The 15,378-nt window shown below is 34.2% G+C and overlaps 1 protein-coding gene across 1 annotated transcript in view; it reads right to left on the bottom strand.

The window, feature by feature from the left end:
- The window catches only part of LOC141394860 (ATP-binding cassette sub-family G member 1), a 64,888-nt gene that overhangs the window by 43,096 nt on the left and 6,414 nt on the right, over positions 1-15,378 (bottom strand). The gene's annotated exons all lie outside the window — the stretch shown is intronic.

Below are 15,378 nucleotides of genomic sequence, written 5' to 3'. Positions count from 1 at the left end.
AAAGTATAAAAAAATACACGATTATGCTGCCTAAGCTTATATTTAAAAATCCACGATCTTAGGTCTGAATACCACCTTTAAAATATTTTTCAAAAATCAACGATTATGTGACTGAACATAATCTTCAAAATAATAAAAAATCCTAAGATTACAATTAAAATATTTAAAAACAATTCACGATCATGGGACTGAAGATCACTTTTAAAATATTATTGAAAAATCAACGGTTCCGTGCCTGAGTACCACTTTAAAATATTTCTAAAAACCCGCAATTATTTTGCTGAAGATTATCTAGAAATAACCACCTTCGGAAACATGATCGGGAGGATCGCAACCGCCATCAAACTATTTTTTAAAAGTGAACAATTATGTGCATTAAAATCACTTTCAAAATATTTTTAAAAAAATCATTTTTAAAATAGGAGGGTTGGCGTTTTTTATTTGGGATGACGACTTCTATTTTGCTTTTCAAAATAGTCAGGCTCAATCCCAAAGTCGTTGTTTTAATATTTAATTAATACAACTTTAATTTATTAGTGGGAAAAAATTTGGAATTTTTAAAATATTCTCAACAAATTCACGATCCGCAAAATAATAAAAAAATATGATACTAGTTCCTGAGACGTATTCATAATAAAGGAATGAAGGAACATGTTCAAAATATTGCCAAAAATCGGCGGTGTCCTCCGAAATATTTCTTTCATCACCACTGTCCTGAAGATCGGTGACAAAAGAATAAGACAATTTTACAATGATATAGATTAAGACCTTCCTCACGAAGAGATGCTTTAAAATCTATTTAAAAAATCCACAATCACATTCAACATTTTTTTCTAAATTCCACATATATTAAGCTATTACCGCGGAGCAAAAGTCTTCTTTGGAATTAAAAAAAAAAAAATACCTCGAACATTGAGCTTGAAACACCCTTCATATACTCTAAAACTTCACTATCATGGAGCTTAAGAACACACTCAAAATACTACGAAGACCTTTCACAAAATTAAAAGAAAAACAAGTAGGAAAAGCGTTAAGTTCGATCGGGCCGAACTTTTTATACCCTCCACCACAAATTTCAGCCATTTCGGTGGATTAATGGGCCACAACCTTCAAAATACCGAAAATCGGAAGGTACCGTTCTATGGGGGCTATATAATGGCATGGACCTATACCTACAAATTTCTGGGGGAAAGTTTTATACCCCCGACGGAGACTAAATACCAAATTTCAGCCATATCGGTGTGGTAATGAGGCCAAAACCTTCAAAATACCGAAAATCGGGAGATATCGTCCTATGGGGGCTATATCAAAACGTGGACCATTATAAACATTTTATGGTAGAAATGTTTTTTAGCCTCTGGAAACACAAAATACAAAGTTACAACCGATTCTGTTGCCAAATGGGACTAATACATTCAAAATATATTAAAATGACGCGTACTTTATATGGGGCGTTATATGGGGGCTATACCAAAACGTGGACCTATATAAACCAACTTTGGTAGGAATGTTTTTGGCCTCTGCAGACATAAAATACAAAGTTACAACGAATTCGGTGATAAAATGGGACAAATATCTTAAACATTCCTTAAAACAACGACGCGTCACGTTTCATTTTGTATGGGGGCTATACGAAAGCGTGGACCTACATAGCCCGCTTTCAATACCAAAAGTCCTACGTACAAATAATAGATTTTTCCAAAATTTCATCCACCTACGTCAATCCGTTCGGACGCTATAGTGATTTCCACAGACGGACAGACGGACGGACATGGCTATATCGATGTAGAATTGCACGCTGATCAAGAATATATATAGTCTGTGGGGTCTACAATGATTATTTCGAGTAGTTACAAACGTAGTGACAAACTTAATATACCCCCATCCTATGGTGGAGGGTATAAAAAATCAACGATTATTGAGCTGTAGATGACCCTCCGCTGAGGGTTTTCCATAAAATATTTAACACAATTTCACGGTTGTAGAGCTTTTGACCCTTCTTAAAATATTTTGAAAGCAATTCATTAATATTCGTATTCAACATATTTTTTTTTAAAAAAATCCATGGAGCTAAAGAACTTCATCAAAATATTCCTAAAAATTCGTTAAATGTCCACGATTAGGGAACTAAACATCTTCCTTAAAATATTTAAAAGAATTTCACTTTAATAGAGTTGAAACTTTCCTAAAAATATTCTTAAGAATGCACGATCGGGCCTTAAGAACACACTACATTTTTAGTGTGTTCTTAAGGCCCGATCGTGCATTCTTAAGAATATTTTTAGCTAGCACAAATTAAGAAGATCACGTTCAAAATACTCTCAAATACAAATACAACGATCTGGGAACTGAAAATCATCCTCAAAATATTTAAAATAATTTCAGGGTTATAAAGATTTTCACCCTCCTCAAATTTTGTTAAATTACACTGTGAACACAAATTTTGGGGCAGAGATAATTCCTTTTGGAGATGAAAGCCCTTGGTGAGTATATTAAGAACCCCGAAGGACAGATCCGCCGTGAGTCGAACTTCCGTGACAAAATCGATCAGTTGCCAATGAGAGCCTTACCTAAAAATTTCTGAGGGACATTTTTGCAGAACATTTCGAAGCTGAGAAACGTCATTTTGTGGTACTTTTGTAGCGGCTCTTAAAATAAATGACGAAAAGGACATTGAAGGAAGCAAGTTAGAAGGTCGAAGTGCTCTACGAAAATAAGCCTCATTGGATTTGACTGAAGACATATCATCTCAAAAATAAGCTAAAGCAACAGTGAACAAAGATATAACGCTAATTCCTGATGGCTTACAGGGTCTCTAGCAAAAACTTCATCACGCAATAACGCGGAAGTTCGACTCACGGCGAATCTGTCCTTCGGGGTTCTTAATATACTCACCAAGGGCTTTCTTCCCCAAGAGGAATTTTCCGTGCCCCAGACTTTCACCTCCATTTTGTTGCACAGTGTTATTTATATTCTAAATATTTTTGAAACCCCACAATCACAAAGCTAAAGAACTTCTTCAAAATATTCTTAAAATTTCAAAGATTATTGAGCTCAAGATCATCCTCGAAATATTCGTCAAAGGTCCACGATCACGAAGTTTAAAACAGTTTCAATTTTATAGAGTTGAAAACTTTACTAAAAACATGTTTAAGAATACACGATCATGGGTCTTAAGAACACACTCAAAATATTCATAGAAAAATTCACGATCTTGTGGTTGAATGTCGCGTTTAGGGATAAGTAAAGCCGATTTCGGTTAATCGACTAATCAATTATTAGTCGTAAAATGTTTAAAACCCGTAGTCTACTATTGACTGTGCGAAGACCGGATAATCGATTATTCTTAATCGACTTTCGAAAGACGGAGTCGAACGATCGCACCAATGAACACGGTCGATTATATTCGAGTATAACCGGTTTTCGGTTGTTAATGAAAACAAGAAAGTAGGGATAGGTAATGGAAAGCAATATTCGATTTTTCGACTTTTCTATTTTGGTCTATTTCATTATATTCGACTATTCTTCGATTTTCGAGTTTTCTTTTGAAAGTGTAAAACCGCCAAGTCAACAATCTATGGGCAAACTCGAAAATCGATCACAAGATAATCGATTATGCGATTTTCCCTCCAGACAAAAGTCGACTACGATTTTTAGACTTTTGACTGCAGAAAGTCGATTAACCGAAAGTCGACTTACCTATCCTTATTAGAAAGTCGACTTTTAGAAAACCTTTATACAATCGAATAACCGAAAATCGAGTTATAGGTTTAGACAAAAACCGAATAATCGAAAAACCGATTTTTGTATTTCACTGCCTATCCCTATTCGCGTTTAAAATTCTATTAAAATATCTGATTATGGGACCAAATATATATTTTTTAAATTCAAGAATTTAGGATCACAATTTTCCTCAATATTTGTATAAACCGTATAATTATTTGAAGTTTTTCTAAATTGCGATTATTTCAGCTGCCTTACAACTCAATTCTCGACGTTTTCATAACCGCAGAAAATCGATTATAATCGACTATTCGTCGATTTTCGAGTTCTCTTTTGAAAGTGTAAAATCGCCAAGTCAACAATCTATGGACAAACTCGAAAATCGATCACAAGATAATCGATTATGCGATTTTCCATCCAGACAAAAGTTGACTACGATTTTTAGACTTTTGACTGCAAAAAGTCGATTAATCGAAAGTCGACTTACTTATCCCTACTAGAAAGTCGACTTTTAGAAAACCTTTATAAAATCGATTAACCGAAAATCGAGTTATAAGTTTTAAGCATGGTACACACCGACAGTCAAAACTGACAGTCAACGTACTTTTAGTACAATTTTCTCGCAAATAAAAGCTTTTCTTTAGCTAAAAATATATGAAATACAATATGTAAGTCTGTGTTTAGACACACAAATTTCTCGGGAAAGTAAATTGAGTTTTTTGGGAGAGAGCGGAGAGGAAAGAGCTCCTTAACACACTTTCCTAGGACTAATATATATATATATATATTTATATTTATATCTGTAGACGGACAAAAATAATAATTCCCTTGAATATAGAAGTTGATAGCGAGTTCACAAGATCACAATTATCACCAGTTTTCCGGTCGATTATTTTGTGTATGCAATTATTTATTTAATTTGTACGCAGTTTATTGACTTCATGATTAAAAGATCACGTAGACATACGTTTCGAAATTTAAACAAAAGGCCAGTAAACTTGATATTTTTGCATATAGTAATTATTTTAAAAAATTCAATTAAGGGAGTCATACGTCTAATATGCTGTTTATATTATAGCTTTTTGCGGGGTTAACCTTCTTTATGAGGATTTATTTGAAATATAAGCAATGGAATTGACATTTGAAACCCAGTGGGTTTGTTAAATCCGGTTATATATAAACGTACTATAAGTCAAAATCAAAAATAACCTCAAATAAATATGGTATTTTCAAAAATTAATTCGATCAATTTTTAAATAAGAAATGAAAGAATTTGTATCGCACTTTTTATCAAAAAGAAAATGGCATCTACGTGCCATAACTTGTGATAATAATTAAAAGCTGGTGTATGTGTGGAATATAAAATAGATTAAAGTGTCTGGTTTTGTATATTAAATTATTACGCACAGAAGTCATAATTTTGTTCTCAGACAAGAAAATATTCCTACTACGTGCTTAGAAGCACGCTTTGGTTTTGAAAATAGTCATAGCTTTAAATAAATATAAAATATGGGTTTTGTATTAAAAAAAAAAAAACTAAATAATAAAACTACCAAAACAAAATTTGTTCGACAGTCCCAAATAGGAAATGCTCTCCAAACATGATTATTAAAAAAGTAGGAAAAAAATAGGATTGTAATAAATTTATTTTTTGTGATATCGATTTTAGTAACAACGTTTTTCTTTTACGGAATCTCAATTAATTAATTAATCTAAATTTATATTGAACACTTTCATCACAAATGTATATAATATTAACGCCTAAGAATTGAGCCTGGAATTGAAAGATTTGAAATAATGCCAATAGCCTGATGAATGATTTCCAAATAGCTTGTGATAGATGCAAATAATTGCATGTCGTTGCGAAAATTAATATCTGTCATTAGTACTTATAATGATTTCTATGAAGTCAAGATGTCAAATTAAAAATACACTCGTAAATATTTAAGTATGTTTGTATATATGTACATGGCCTTTTGATAATGACATTCCAATCTACATTAATTGCACTTCTAATTATTTTCATTGGCGGCATTTGTTTAGAATTTGATTATTTGCTGCTACAGTAAACAATTATCTTAAGAGTTTGTTGAACACTTAACTACAAATGTTTGCTATCTGTTAGTTAGGGGTTCCGGCTAAGTGTTTACAATAAATATTGACTTTTAACTGTTTTACAGATCAACATTACTATAATTCAAGTGAAAGTGATCTTTGAACACATCTATAGTACATGTAAGTAGTAGTATAGAATTTGTGTTTGAATTATAGCAGTATGAATATTTGTATTCTAGAGCAAAAGTCAATATAGGTACACTAGGGCGACCCAAAAATGTAGAGCGCTGATTTTTAAATGAGGATTTTTAACTATGTAAGGGACGCGTCTACAAGGTCACCTGTCTGTAAGTCATATGAGGGCTAGCCTATGGATACCAAAATTATTACGAATATAGGCGAACGAACAAACCCGACACGAGCGATTATCCAATCCACTAAAAAATTTTACCATTTCATTTTTGTGGCTAAAAAATGAATTTTACAAAAATTTATGAAAATCGGTCCAGATTTTGATAGTTGCTATATTATACACAAACCATTGTTCCACAACATCCCATACGGGACAAGGGAGACTTCTCTCATATCAATGTTGCTATATTATATTATGGCCCAAATTACCTGTAATTGCCAAATATACATACATATTGGAATAATATCAAAATCTTTTCATAAAATGTTTGTACAATTCGTTTTTTAGCCACAAAAATGAAGCGGTAATTTTTTTTTTTCGTCGGTTGGAAATAATTTTGGCCTGCAGAGCGATTTTCTGAAAATTTGCCTTTGGCCTCCATACAAAGAGCTATTGAAATAAAGATCGGCCAGGGAGCTGGTTTATCGTTAACGGATCATCCTAACTTTTTGGAGAAATCTTTTTTAAGCCACAAAATGAACTGGTAAAATTTTTCAAGAAGAAATGAGTTATTTTGTTCTTTACTAAGTCCGACTACCAGATCAAGAGTTGCGAGTTCAAACATCTCCATTTCCGTTTTCTCCATCTTCGCTGGCGTGTTAAAAGTTAACATGTTTAATACCAGTAGAGGGCACAAAAAGGGCAGTGTGGTGAAATTGAACATAAATTCACCTCTACAGGTAAATATATGCTTTTTTTTAGCTTATTTGTACTAAAGTCTTCAAGAACTTATAGCCTAGACAGACGGCAGCGTTAACTTGCATTAAGAACTGCATTTAATTTTACCCTGACAGGCGACAGTTTCTGCATTTACGAAACAGCTGATTGCTGGTAAACAGCTGTTTTGTTGTTGTTTGCAATGCAAATTTTGTCTCAGAGCATAAGTATGCTCTCCCTCTCACATGAATATGGGCTCTCTTTTACAGTATTGCCATATTGAAATACCTAAATTCAATTTAAATTCAGTTTGATTTTGCGCATTAAGGATGTGGATAATACACGAATTAATTTGAATGAAGGCAGTTAATGCAAATTAACGCTGCAGTCTGTCTAAGGTATAACATAGTACAGTTTTTAAATTTTTACAGCAGGTAGTCTTTCTATTTCGACGGTATAATTACTGGGTTGATGACCTTTTTGCAACCTTATATTTCTGTATCATATTTTGATGCGTTTTTATTTAAGATTACATAAAATCTTACATATAAAATATATGTTTTATAAGTTTCCTTCGTGCGGCAGCGGTTGTATAAGTTTTCAATAACTTTGATCGCACGTTCACAGCTCTGGTGGCTTCGTACAATGCCGATTGGAGATTCATTTTTTATACCCTCAGCCTTTGGGCTAAAGATGGTATATACATTTTCATACTACCAAAACGTGCCTCATTGAGATTATAGTTTTAGCCCCAAATATGTTCGGATGGAACCCGTTTCAGTCAATTTGGAGTCGATTTAGTCCGAATGTCTGTCTGTCTGTCTGGCTGGAGCGCACGATAACTCTCTATCAACCAATTCGATTCCAAATTAGGCCCTCGATGGGCCATAAAGTCCACTTCCTCCGGTACCTCCTTCCAAAAAGTTCAAACAAGAAAACAAGTAACCGACTTGGTCCATACATTGCACATCGTGATCGGTCCAATCCTTCGGGTACTTCCCACACAAAATTTCGAAAAAGTGCAGTTTAAGGCATGGGACTCACTTCTGTTTCTATGAAAATGAGCAATGAAAACTTTTATAAAGGAGAAAACTGTCAGGCTGGTGCTGCAACTTTCGAATCGGATACTGCGTTGGAACGGAGTAGCCGATTGGGTCCAAATTTTGTAATCCTTATATGATCACCATACATAGTTCACGTTCGAAATAGGTTCTTATCGGTCATACTGCGGTACCTCCACCACAAACGTTAAAATGTTTTCACTTTAGTCCAAACTTAGTTTATATTCCAAAATGTGTCATATCGGACGGTCCATTTCTTAGTTTACCTACCTCCCAACATTTTAACAGTTCAACATTTTTGTTTAATGCAGTATGAAAATTTTTACCAAAGGTCCTGTTTACAGCGATATTATGTTTTTAGGGCAAGTCTATGCTACCTGATATAATGGTCTAAATTATACGGTGAGCAACTGAAATGACTGACTGCCAAAATAAGATCCTCTTCCAAAATGGACTATATCGGTCGTTTCCTCAGGTATCTCTTCCCCAATACTTTTGAGATTTTTCCAAATCCATATTTCATACGAACAAAAAGGGCAACAACATTCTGAAAACCATCTAAATTATTAATTCTTGGGGAAAACGATTTTTGTTGTATAGTCAGTATTTTATCTGTCTTTAGCAACATCGTTCTTTGGTATTGTTAAAGTTACGAAGTTTTTCGGCAATTCACACCCACACAACCCGAACGCAACGAAAGAGCACATAAAAGAGAGCAAATGTTTTGATTTGTTTTTGTTTTGTAGCATGCGTGCATACATACAATCATACAACCTTACTAACACACTGTCAAAAGATGCAAATATTGAGAATTTTGTGTGCCCTCTTCTTGGTCGCCAGTGGTCTATAGATGAAAGTTTCAATTCACCCTCATATACCCTCTGGGTATATCTCTGTCGGCAATGTCGACTGCTACATTTGTAGTTGTTTCCAGTTGGTCTTCAAGCATTTGAGAGCCTTTGGGTAAGTCATACAGAGCTACAAACAGATCATCAAAATCTTCAGCGCAGACCAATTGACTACTGAACCATGATTAGGACATGAGTAAGAAATGAATGTACAGACTTTACGCAACCTCCTTCCTGGCTTCAGGCATTGAAATAAAAGCAAGAATAGATAGAATGGCACGAGAGTTCCAGCGTACATTGCAGTTGTTTGGGATCGGCTTACAAAAGAGATCTCACTCCTCTCAGTCAAGTGACGGAAGATAAACTTCATGTCGTATCCCTAATCTCAGTTTTGCCATTGCTGAAATCTGTTTTCAATTTAGCGTAATTACTCATCAAATCCTCCACAACGAAGTATTCGATATTTGGTGATTTAGTCGAGCCATTCGGTCAGCGATCTAGCACGTGATGTTGCACTTGAGTATGGGCTGACGTTTATCTTTTGTATTGGCAACAATCATCATAATTGATCCCCACAGGTTCAACACATCTAACACATTCTGGAGTCCTTCTACAAACGTTGGAACTTTCTTCCATCTTTTAAATTGAGCGCAGCCAACTTAATGTCTATAAATTCGTTTTTCAGGGCCACGATATGATATTAAAAGCTCTCAAGATATTTGTCGTCAAAATGCATGCTCCACTTCTCCATATAAAGCGGCGGGCTTAGCAGTGATCTCTCACCCGAGCAGCTTCTTTGTAGATAACGTTGGGGATTCCTGACTGACATGGGGTTGGGATTTCAATGGCCTCAGCGGAAAGCTGGTGGCACACCGTTGCTACTTTCTGGGACGATAGCTTTAAGCTTATAACAAAACGTCTTGTAATATCTGTTGGGTTATACCTCCACTTGCTCGTTGGTGATGCATTGTCATACTTCCAAGGACTATATGTACTGCTGCTCGATGAGTCCATGCTACTTTCGGAACAATCAGGTATCGCTGATCTGGTAAGAGTGGATACAGTCGCTTCTATTGTCCTCTTTCGCTAGGATGGGTAGATAGCATTGACACCAGCAGGCTTGCCGCCGGAGTAAATAGTTCTGCCTTTCCATTCCTCTCAATTTGCAGTTTGTAAGGGTTCTTTCTCTTTCGCTCGGATGGGTAGATAGCATTGGTACCAGCAAGCTTGCAGTTGGTTAGTTTTGCACAGATATATGCGGCAAGTTCAGTGGTTTCATGTTTTATGTTATAAAATCGTCCCTAACAGGTAGCCAACGGAAAACACACATCAATTAAAACTCACTTTATTTGAAAATGTTGCCTTTTAGGGCGAAGATAATTTTTTAATATTAATTTTTATTTAATTTCTCGTTAGAATCGATCTTAATGACCAATGTTGCAAGTGAAAAAGGAAAGTCGAAGATTCGAACCCACACAACCACCACTATGTGACATGCATGATTCGACTTTGGCAGAGGCTCTTCAGACATATCGGCTGTGGAGCGGCTTCTCTGTCATCGAACTTTTCTTCTTTCAAAACGCTTTGCGTTTGCCTTTGAAAGTAATGAGTTTGCTCTGCTAACGCTAACACGCCGCGACAACACCTTTTTTCTTTTGTTTTTCAAGGACGTGGGTTCAAACCCCAGCCTGTCAAAACTGATTTTATTTATTTGAACTTTTCTTTACCGCCTAAAATAAAATGTATACGGAGAACTACCATAAAAGAACCCGAAGAGCAACAATTCAGCATATATTTGAAAAAATTATTTTTTTTTTCACAAAAATATCATTTTAAAGTAGTTTGTGCGTGATTTTTTTCAAAAGGAAATAATTTTTGAAAAAGTCGAATACTCGTCACCTTAGTGTCTATATCTTTGTTGGCAAAGCCGATTGAAACTTTTTTCTTAGTTTCTTATTATTGCATACATCACTTAAATCTGTGCATATACATATTTTAATGTAATTGCTTATCGCCATGATTTGACAAATATTAGGGATTTTTCTCCAACAAGATTGGAATATTAATCTGCGAAATTCTTAGAAATGTTTAGTTGTAGTTGGAATATTAATAATAACAATTATATATGCGATTTAAATATGTGTTTCTATGTGCATTATCAGAGTTTCAATGAATCAAATGATTCACTCACTCTGTTGCGTACTGCATTTAAATAAGTTACACAAGTTTGCAAATATTGGAAATTATTTTAACTAAACCCTAACCTAAAAGATATCAATGCGAACACAATTAAATGTTTATTTGATATGATTCTAATTTTGATAGAAATTCGTGCAACCTAAAATACACTTCATGAAAATTAGATCAGATCAGTAGTGCGATTCTCTAACACCATTTTTGAGTTACCGACAAAAATCGGTAAATTTAAAACGCAAAATTATGAATGAAATGTTCAAATACAAGTTGACAACACTCTTGCTATCGGTAGAACATTACGACTGCCTTTTATTCGTCGCTAACTCACCGAAAAACATCGGTAATTACCGAAATTATAAGCATTTTAATTTTACCGACAATTGTCGGTAACTCTAAAAATGAGTTAGAGAATCGCACTACAGGTATATTCACATTAAAATTTAGTTTTTGTTGAAATAAATTAAATACAATTGGACCGCCATGTAATGAAACATTATTAAAGGGTTCCAAATTTATCAAATTTGGAAAGAATCATCTTCATAATTTTATCTTATAGTTTATATGAACTTCGTATTGAACAAATTGGTAAACAACTAAAATATGTAAATGCGAATAAATGCAGTTTAAACTTAACTGACATTCTTCAAATATCTGTTCTACTTTTAAAATAAAATAATGACATACGCATAATTCTAGTTTATATTTATATTTAGACCTTATATTGATACCAAGAATGCGAAATTATAAAATTTGCGAATTTAAAAAGTTGATGAAAAAGCAGACTATAGGGTTTTAGAAATCTTAAGTCGATAACTAAATTCCAGTAACTTATTTTCAATGCATATAAAGGATGAGCAAGTCCATTCAACCTTACATATATTTATTTTGATATTCTATATTTTTATAATTATTTTTCTATATCTCCGTTTGCATTGTTCGTTCTCATTAAGCATTGTTTATTTCAATTAGAATTTAATCAGTCGAATTATACATGTGAATGTATGCGTTTTAATCTTTGAATATATTAAATGAATATATTAAAAAATAACAATAAACACATTTCAATAAATAATTAAAATTCGTCTTTCTCATTTTATTTTGTGCACTTTGTTCCCTTCCATTGTCATGTGTATGTAATTGGTGTAAACTTAATGACAAATAATTGTTAGGCGTAATTATACCCTCCACCATATGGAGGGTATAATTAAATTTGTCATTCCGTTTGTAACACATCGAAATATTCGTCGGAGACCCTATAAAGTATATATATTATTGATCAGCATAAAATTCTATGTCGATTTGACCATGTCCGTCTGTCCGTCCGTCCGTCTGTCTGTTGAAATCAAGATACAGCTCGCATTTTTAAAGATAGAAAGTCCAAATTTGGTACAGAAGTTTTTATTACTTGCAGGATGGTTGGTATTGAAAATGGGATATATCGGTCCACGTTTTGATATAGCCCCCATAGAACGGTACCTCCCGATTTTCGGTATTTTTAAGGTTTTAGCTTCATTATCCCACCAAAATGGCTGAAATTTGGTACGTAGTCTTCTTTAGGGGTATAAAACTTTCCCCCAGAATTTTGTCGGTATCGGTCCACACCTTCATATAGCCCCCATAGAACGGTACCTCCCGATTTTCGGTATTTTTAAGGTTTTAGCTTCATTATCCTACCAAAATGGCTGCAATTCGGTACGTAGTCTTCTTTAGGGGTATAAAACTTTTCCCTCGAATTTCGTCGTTATCGGTCCACACCTTCATATAGCCCCCATAGAACGGTACCTCCCGATTTTTGGTATTTTGAAGGTTTTAGCTTCATTATCCTACCAAAATGGCTGAAATTTGGTACGTAGTCTTCTTTGGGGGTATAAAACTTTCCCCCAGAATTTTGTCGGTATCGGTCCACACCTTCATATAGCCCCCATAGAACGGTACCTCCCGATTTTCGGTATTTTGAAGGTTTTAGCTTCATTATCACACCGAAATGGCTGAAATTTGGTACTTAGTCAACGTTGGTGGTATAAAACTTTCTCCCAGAACTTTGTCGGAATCGGTCCATGCCTTCATATAGCCCCCATAGAACGGTACCTCCCGATTTTCGGTATTTTGAACGTTGTGGCCTCAATATTCCACCGAAATGGCTGAAATTTGGTATTTAGTCTTCAATGTGATATAAAACTGTTCGCCAGAAATATGTCTGTACAGGTCCACGCTTTCATATTGCCCCATTTCTGACTAAAATTCGTCGGTATAGGTCCACGTTTCGATATAGCCCCCATAGAACGGTACCTCCCGATTTTCGTAATACTGAAGATTGTGACGTCAATATCCAACCGAAATGGCTGAAATTCGTTATTTCGTCTTCCAAGAGTTATAAAATATTCCAGAAGAGTATTATCAGTATAGGTCCACGTCTTCCTATATCCGCATAGAAGCTAACTTCTTGATTTTCGGTATTTTTTAAGTTTTAGCCACATTCTCTTACCGTAATATAGGAAATTTGGTACTTAGTCTTCTTTGAGCCTAAAAACTTTCCGTCAGAAATTTGTCGGTATTGATCGACGTTTTGAAATAGCCCCCATAGAATGGTGCCTCACATTGTTTTACCGAAATTGCTGAAATTTAGTATTAAGTCTTCTTCATACACGAAAGAAAACTAATTATTCCATTTTATTTCAATACAACTTGTGGTGGAGGGTATAACAAGTTCGGCCCCGCCGAACTTAACGCCGTTCTTACTTGTTTGTTGATTAAAATTGTTTAATAGAAAATCATGTTATAAAATCACAAAAAGCCGTATATGTTTTTCTAAAAAATCAGGGACCGAAATAAAAATTATACATCCAGATTCAAGACTTTAATTTCCATGTAAACAACAACACTCGAAATTATTTCTGATTAACTTTACAATGATGATTGATGATAGGCAACAAGATGCGACGCAAAACTGCCAAAGCGTCGTTTAAGGGCGGCTCAAAGATTGTTTTGAAATTTTATGATTATGATTTCAACGATATAATTTCTTTCATGGAACAATCGGTCGAATAATTTTTTGAATTTTTAATCAAAATCTGTCATTACTTTACCATTTATAGTAAACTAGTAAATAAGTTTTCCCATGTAAAAATATTTATGTATATTTATGACTAGAAGCTTAAACATAATAAAAAACTCAGACTAATTATCTCTTTCTTAACATTCTCCCTTTTCTAAACAATTATCAATTAAATTTAAATTTTATATTCATCTACAATTTTGCCAATATGTCTGCATATTTAAAAATGCTATGTCATCTTAAACAATATATCTTTTTCGTTTAGCTTTATAATTAACACATTCCGTTGATATCGGAAATCTCTTCAAATAAATTATGTATGCGATAGGTATGTTAATTATGGGGCTTATTCAGATTTGAGTAATGCTTAGGGCAATAAGATTAAATATTCAAATTTGTTTTGAATAAATTAAAAAAAAAGAATAATAATTTCCTTGTGGTCCACAAGATGAAACGGTTTTATGAAATAAAAAGAAATACCCCAGCTACACCCTTATATCCGAAATCAATTTCATTGCAAATATACTCCATTATATCAAAATGGCTTTATTAGTTTCAAGTCCTCTGAAATCCAAACTCGAAACTATTCCACATATGCTATTATTTGATTAGAAATTATTTTTTTCAAAAATTTATCATATAAAATAGTTCTGATCCACGAGTAATTGTGGAATCAGTCAATAAAAATTTCTCAGGTGTTACAAATTCAATGTTTCGAAGAACAGATTTAAGTAATTTCCACTCCAGTCTGGGCAGACTTACAGTTTTCAATGGAGCAACCTTGCTTTTGGAAACGAGCAAATGAGATAATGTAATATATTTTGTCGAAACGTATTGAATGTATACGCTTTCTCCGAAGCAACACAGAAAAAAATGTTATTATTTATTTTTATCCTCTGTGTTGCGGAGAAATTAGAAATGAACAAATTCCGTTTTTCGAGTTAATGCGATTTTATTTTTGTGTCGCAGTTAGTGCCTTTTACCATGGCAGACGGCAGCGTTAATTTGCATTAAGAACTACATTTAATTCAGAATGCGGCAAATCTTTACTCGCGAGCAAGCAAAGAGAGCTTCTCTCTCCACTCACTAATTGAAAAACCATGGACTGACAACAGAGTTTGCTTAAATTGTTGTTGTTGTGTGCCGAATGCTGATTTAATCCGTTGATGTACACGCCTGCACGTTTTCGTAACAACAGAGAATAACAAATCCAAATGAGAGTCATGTCAGCCGTTGTTTAACAAAGGGACATTACTCTCCCAACAATTTTCTCTCATTTATTTTGGACACCAATGATTTAATCCAATGATGAACAAGAAGAGAGTATTTGTATGGGGAATCGTACGAAAACGTAAAGGCGAGTGCTCATCT

Source organism: Musca autumnalis, unplaced genomic scaffold (genome assembly GCF_047663935.1).
Source record: "Musca autumnalis isolate F117 unplaced genomic scaffold, ASM4766393v1 scaffold_2, whole genome shotgun sequence".
In the NCBI taxonomy this organism is placed as follows: domain Eukaryota; kingdom Metazoa; phylum Arthropoda; class Insecta; order Diptera; family Muscidae; genus Musca; species Musca autumnalis.
Note: the sequence above shows the minus strand (reverse complement) of the source record. Positions and strands in the feature narration are given on the sequence as shown.